Source organism: Diadema antillarum, unplaced genomic scaffold, assembly GCF_040938485.1.
Source record: "Diadema antillarum isolate AM-2024a unplaced genomic scaffold, OU_Dant_1.0 seq00001551_RagTag, whole genome shotgun sequence".
Lineage (NCBI taxonomy): Eukaryota > Metazoa > Echinodermata > Echinoidea > Diadematoida > Diadematidae > Diadema > Diadema antillarum.
The window spans coordinates 625,303-632,982 of NW_027272280.1; positions in this window are offsets into that span (position 1 = coordinate 625,303).

Sequence of the window (7,680 nt, forward strand, 5' to 3'; positions counted from 1 at the left end):
TGTCATGAAAAGTGGAGAGGACTCTTGAGAAATGGAAAAGATGTTAGTGATGTAAAAAGTGACAATCTGCATTATGGATTTTTCTTTTTTTTTTTCTCTCAAACTGGAGACATAGTTGTGTCACCAAAATCTGGTCACAATCAGATTAAAGTGGCATGAGTTACATTTCAATTTTGAAGGTGTCTATGAAGATTTTCCAATTGAAATTGTGTTTAAAGTTTGATTCATGTATATCAACTGCTACTTCTGTCTGAATAATGTGGAAAACAGCACTTGCCCGGGATTATCATTGTGTGAACATGTCTGAGAGATGTAAAACACATTTGTGCAAAATTTATATGCCAGCTGCACCTTCAGAGATGATTGGTTGAATGACCCATATCAAAGAAATCATCAAATAGTCTACTGTAGAAATCTTATTGAGGAAAGTGGAATGCTTATTGATCAGTCAAAAGGGAGCGTTAGATTTTTGCAACACAACGTTCTGAGGAAAGAAACCTGTTCTGTGCATGCCCAAAGTTGCTCATCAAAATCGACCTCGTGTCGTCTCAGTTTGCATGGTCAGTTCTGGGCCATTTTTGTGTCCATTCAAATTCACACCACAGAGAGCAACTTGATGCTGTGATCATGTGAGTGCGCCATTTTACTTTGTATAGGCTGCATCCTTGCATAATCTAAAGCTACTTTGCAACACGACACAGGGAGATAGGAGAGCGGCCAGCGCAATCGTCGTCTTGAATGTGCTCGTCGCAAATCTAAAGCTCCCTATTATTGACACGAGTCCAGCAGAAATGGATAAACGGATAAAATGGATAAAGGAACACTGCTTCCTTTTTGTTGGTGTTATTTACAAGTTGTGGGTGTGCCATTATGTCTGCATTGTACATTTTTCATTGGGAAACCACACATACTTATAAAATTTATGTTGTGTATAACCAAAAAAATGCATTCCCAGAAATGGCATGTAGAGCAACAGAATAATGGCATAGAGGGGTGCAGAGGGAGAGAGAGAGAGAGAAAAGGAAAGTATTACTGTCAATACTTGGAATATGAAGGGATATACCACATCATTGCAAACTGTTATAATAATGCTGCTTCGAGGAGTACCATGTTGTCTTTGAGAGGGAAAATCTCATTCATGTCATAGTGGATTATTGACTGTGTTCAGTGCACCTTCTCACAATCAGCAGCTCCTATGAAATACTGACTTTGCTTTTGTTTTGTTTTTGTATTTTCTGAGAAAATGCATGTATCAAAGAGTTCAATGGAGTAGTTGTCCAAGTTAAGGTTTGGGGTGTTTGATGACAAGCAAACCAATTAACCAACAAGCAAAAATTACTTTCCAGAACATGTCCTCGTTTGAATTTCAATGCTCTTTTGTTCATAGTTTGCCATGGAAATAAAATATAACAAATTAATCCAAGCAGAGTAATTGAATAATTGACATGCAGGGGAAGAAATTTCATCTTTTGTAATGTATGATTTCCTGTGTAAATAGTTAAATGTTTCCCTTTTTTCCACATAAATGAATAAATTGATGAAATTTATTCTTGAATATGACTATTTCTGGCTTGGATTCATTCCTCCGTGAGTGCCTGTTGTATAGAGTGTGATCATGGGGCTACTTGTGAGGTTATCCTGTGCTTATGTGTTATAAGATTTCTGGTTACTTGGCCCTGCCTAGTGATATATGTTTGTGTCAAAGAAGAAAGATACATATATATATATATATATATATATATATATATATATATATATTTTTTTTTATGCCTCCGCCACGAAGTGGTGCCGGAGGCATTATGTTTTCGGGTTGTCCGTACGTCCGTACGTACATCCGTACATACGTCCATACGTACGTCCGTCCGCTTTCGTTTACGCGATAACTTGAGTAATATTTACTGGAATTTTACCAAACTTGGTCCAAGTATGAAGTATGATGGGGCAATGATTTGATTAGATTTTGGGTGAAGTCGGCTAAAGGTCAAAGGTCAAGGTCAAATCATGAAATTGTATCCGTTTACGCGATAACTCAAGACTGGATGGAGCAAATTTCACCAAACTTTCTTTGAGGATGATGTATGATGGAACAATTACTTGATCAGTTTTTCAGTGAAATCGGACAGAGGTCAAAGGTCAAAGATCAAGGTCAAATCCTAAAATTTATCTGTTTACGTGATACTAACTCAAAACTGGATGAAGCAGCTTTCACCAAACGTGGTCCAAGGATGATGTATGATGGGACAATTAGTTGAGTAGAGTTTCGTGACATTGGCAAGAGGTCAAAGGTCAAAAGGTCAAGGTCAAATGCTAAAAATGTTGCTACAGTAAACCTCGCTTAAGTCGACATCGCATAAGTCGACAACTCGCTTAAGTCGACACGATAAAAAAGTCCCGATTTTTGCCTTTGTTATTCCTTGAAAATTTCTTCGTCTTAGTCGACATTTATAAGTCGACAACTCGCGTAAGTCGACCTGATTTTTGAGTGCCAACTGTGCTGAAATACGTGTTAATTCCCTCGTCTAAGTCGACATAATTTTTTCGCTCAAAATCTTATCGCTATTCTCTGAAAAAGACTTGTTTTCCCGCTCCGATTCGCAGCATTTCTACTCGGTAATTCGCTAGTGTACGGCGCGGTAGCGTTCGCGCCATGCGTCCATTGTCTTGTAAGCCGGAATAGAAAGGGCATACACTCATTTACATTGGAGAATTACATGTAGTATACCCAAAGCAGTTCGATCACTTTCCCCCTTTTCTCCTTCTCGTTATTCTCAAAACGCACAAATTTTGTACACCTACTCCTAGTCAAGAATCATTATCAGAACATGAAATAGGTGTTTCCGTTTATCCGAATATTCTAACGTTAATTATTCCGAAGCGGTATTAGAAACCTGGGCCCGTTATTAGAAAATTAATTGAAATGCAACTACATGCAATTAAATGCAACTAAAAATCAAATGCAGGTGTATCAAATCACGAGCAACTTTGCACATAAACGCCGCAAGTGCGTTGCTGGAAAGGCTTGCGTTTGATAATCATATGAAACTAGAGAATAGTTGTACGAACCGTAAACGCAACTCTAAAAATCAAATGAAGTCCATCAAATCACGCGCAACGCTGTATTCAAACGCAAGAGCGTTGCAGAGAAGACTACCTTGCGGTTTTCGTAAGAAACTAGAAACTGCGTTTAAAAGCATCTCTTAACATCTACGGAAGTGCGTTATTGTTGAAAAGTCTTGCATTATTTTTTTTTATTTCGTACGCAAAATTAAAAATTAAACGCAATTCTGAAAATCAAATGCAATTGCACGTCCATCATATCACACGGAACGCTGAAAAGACTTGCGTTTGATATTCATACGGAACTAGAAAATTGTAGGGAACTTTTTTTTTAAACTTAATTGCGTTTAAACGGGATTCAAAAAATCCGATGCAAGTCCATCAAATCACACGAAACGCTGTATTTAAACGGAAGAGCGTTGCAGAGAAGACTTGCAGTTTTTGTACGAAACTATAAGAAACTGCGTTTAAACGCATCTCTAAACATCTACGGAAGTGCGTTATTGTTGAAAAGACTTGCATTATTTTTTATTTCGTACGCAAAATTAAAAAATAAACGCAACCCCGAAAATCAAATGCAAGTCCATCATATCACACGGAACGCTGAAATGACTTGCGTTTGATAATCATCCGAAACTAGAAAATTGTAAGAAACTTAAACTCATTTACGTTTAATCGCAATTCTAAAAATCAAATGCAAGTCCATCAAATCACAATCAACGCTGTATTTAAAACGCAAGAGCGTTGCAGAAAAGACTTGCGAGGTTTATTTTACGAAACTAGAAACTGCGTTTAAACGCATAAAAATCTATACGGAAGTGTGTTATTGTTGAAAAGACTTGCATTATTCCTTATTTCGTAACGGAACTTTCGCCGTGACCGAACTTAGTCTGCACTAGCAGGGGAAAGAAAAAAAAGAAAAAACGCATGCTGCTTCACGAAATGTCAATGTAAAAATAGTTGCAAATTATTGTTACAGTTCGCTATGCCGAAGGTTTGAAATCTCAGTCCAAAGTAAAATTAGTCCGACGATGGAAAGGGATTTGTTTGTACGAAGGTTAGTAATCCGAAAGATGTCGTTTTCGGATTAACAAACTTTTCTTCTTCGTTTTATTTCAGACTGGCACGCGCCATACAGAGCGGTAATGTTGTGAATCGGAGCGCGAGAACAATTCATTTTTAGAGTATGGCAATAGAAATTTCAGCAAAACAAATATGGCGACTTATGGAAGGAAATCACACATCCTGTTTCAAGTCAGTCGGCACTGAAAAAGTATCTCGACAGAATCATACGAATTCACACCCATATCTTCGCAGCAACGCACTTGAATTTAAATCGCAAAGTTGCATGCAATTTGGGGAATATGCGTTTGATTTTTCAAATCAAATTTAAAACGTACAGTGTCTAGAAACGGGCCCAGGTTTCCGATCCCGCTCTCTCAAAATCTCTCTAGAGATTTGGGAATTGTGCGTTGTCGTTACTAATCCGCGAGAGATTTATGCATGAACTAAAACGTAATTGTTGCCAATGTCAGTAGGTATGTTTTGGCGGCAAAAGGAGTAAGACTTGGGTAGCGATCCGCATCGTGATCTCACTCTGTATAGGGGAAATTAGTTTCCATTTATTAGTCGACAAAATGTCGACTTACGCGTAAGTCGACTTTCGCGTAAGTCGACGTGTTTTTCTCAGTCCCGATTATGTCGACTTACGCGAGGTTGACTGTATTTCCCCCATATCTATGCAATGCCCACTGTTATTTTCTTGAAACTTAGTGTAGACATGTACTACTGCGTAAAGATTATTCAGAGAGAGTTTCATGTCATAAGGTCAAAGGTCAAAAGGTCAAAGGTTAGGTGAAAATGTTGCAATATCACTTTTCTCGCAAATAGTTCAATGTATCTGCATGGAACTTGGTACATATGCATGTACTGACTGGCAGGGATTATCTAGGGAATTTAGGGGTCATGGGTCAATAGTCAGGGGTCAAAGGTCAAGGTCAACTCCTCAAAATGTTACTATTTCCCTCATATACTAGTATATGCAATGATTGCATTATCAGTTTTAAAATTTGATATATGTACATGTATTACTTAATGGAGATTCTCTTGGAAATTTCCAGCCAGAAGGTCAAAGGTCAGGTTTGAATGGAAAAAAAAGAAGATATATTTTGTTCTGTAATTACACTCTTTCTTCATACCTTGAAAATTATACTCAATGCATAAACTTATAATAAGGTCGGTCAGAAGTCAAGTAAAAATTTTCAATTCCCCAAATATGTGTACCTGCACTCTTTAATAGACAATTATAGCAAACCCAGTTTGTGGAAAGTGAACATTCAAGATATTTCTGACAAACCTGTAATTTCGATATTTTGCCAGTTATGTGAAACTGTCATCACACATTGTGAAGACATTGTACAATACACCTATTGGGAGGATCATGCATTATGGCGGAGGCATCAGTCGCCATAGCGACATTTCTAGTTTTTTTTTTTTTTTTTTGGGGGGGGGGGGGTTGGGAGGAGAGATGGTTATAAGATTTAGTATATTGTACTACCATGTAAGTCAGATATGTATGTATACTGGTATAATATATATATATATATAATACACACGTTTATGTTTATACAGCAACCCCCAGATTATTTTGACCTCGCACAAGTAGAAAAAAAAGACAAAGTCAAAGAATAAGTGCATTGTACATATACCGGTATCCGTACCTCTCTCTCTCTCTCTCTCTCTCTCTCTCTCTCTATATATATATATATATATATATATATATATATATATATATACAGTGGACTCCCGTTATAACGAACACGGTTATAACAAAATTCCGGTTACAACAAAGTGAATGTATATAATATAATATATAATATAATATATATATATATATATATATATATATATATATACACACACACACACACACAGTGCACTCCCGTTTTAACGAACACTGTTATAACAAAATTCCGGTTACAACAAAGTAAAATTTAGGGCCTCAACATTATCAACTCTATGTATTTTTATTGTTTATTCATTCGGTTATATCGAAATTTTGATATAACGAAAGAAAATTGCTGGTCCCGAGGACTCCGTTACGTTATAATGGGAGTCCACTGTACATATATATATATATATATATATATATATATATATATATCATAAAAATATTTGAGCGTGCGTATTTCATCATGAGATGGGCCAAATCAAGATATCAAATCAAGAAACCGTGACAACAGATAAATGAAGGACCGATTATAAGTTTATTGAAAAAATATACTTGTACATGCCCATCATCCATATGATAAACAAACTGGAACTGTTCCTGCCAATATGAGAACAATATTCCTCAGGTTTGGTTTCAGATTTCATTTCCTACAAAATTGCATACATACATAATAGGCGGTTCAAATTGTGAATTTCATAATCTCTCGCAAGGTTGTCATGTCACTCTATAGAGTAATGTGTCTGAGATTGACTTGAAAAAAAGATTACGTCGTCATATTTTCCAGAGGAATGAATATTTTCACTGCTGCTCCCTTGATGTCAAATAATTATCACCAAAACAGTAGTTCTGATTTTCATTATCTCTTGATTATCAAAAAGAATTAAAAAAAGTATGAAAGTGCTTTTACAAAGTATGATGGAAAGTAAGTCTTGTGGGCTGGCCGATGAGAATAAAAAACGGGGGTGGGAGGAGGAGACAGAAAAATTCCCCAAAAACTTTTTAAAAGGACAACAACACACTTCTACATCATTTACTCTCTGTGACGTCAGTGTCCTTGAGAGAGGCAAGACTTTAGGACGATAAATAAAAAGAATACAGATATTGTAGACCAATGGATAAGACCAGGAACTTTCAATCTTGAGGCCCCTTGATCGAATCTCGTATCGAGTTGTGCTCTTATAGGCATGGCACGTAATGCCCATTGCCTGGTCCGTCGGAGGGGACGACAATATCAAGAAAATTTACGGAGAATTTCACAAAATGTCATTTTTTATGAAAGTGGACATTCCATCGACTTGTTACTGACACATGTAAAGGTTATAATATTTCCCCTGCTTTCTGAAAGAGGTAAGTCGAGTCCTCTTTCATTATGGTAGAAAAATGACAATATGTTGAATTTCCTTTAAAATTCGTTATTATGTTGTCCATAATGACGTCATGAAGTGTAGTAGTCTCCTCAGCCAGCGATGATGGCACTGAAACTGTAAAAAAAAATCATCACTTTTGACTGGAATATCCAATCTTTCTCGAACTTTCACTGATGTATACTAATACTGCTACTTTCACTCAATTAGAATTTGTATTTGGGGTTCGGTTTCTTTTAAAGCCGTCGGTCGTGTGGTTGCTCGCTTATAAGCATTAAGTCTTCGTTAGTGGTCATTTCCAGCTTATCATTTGCATCAATCTAATTCAATATAAGGAACAAAAGCAACTACACAAACAAAGGAATGTTCTGGCAAGGTATGGCGTCTGAGTGTTTTAATGACACAGTATGATGTATTCTTATCTCCTCTCCTCTCTCCTTGTGCAACACACATGAAGAAAAAATTAATGGCTAGAAGACAATTCAAGATTCTTGAAAACTCGACAATTCCTACATAGAAAAGTGTACA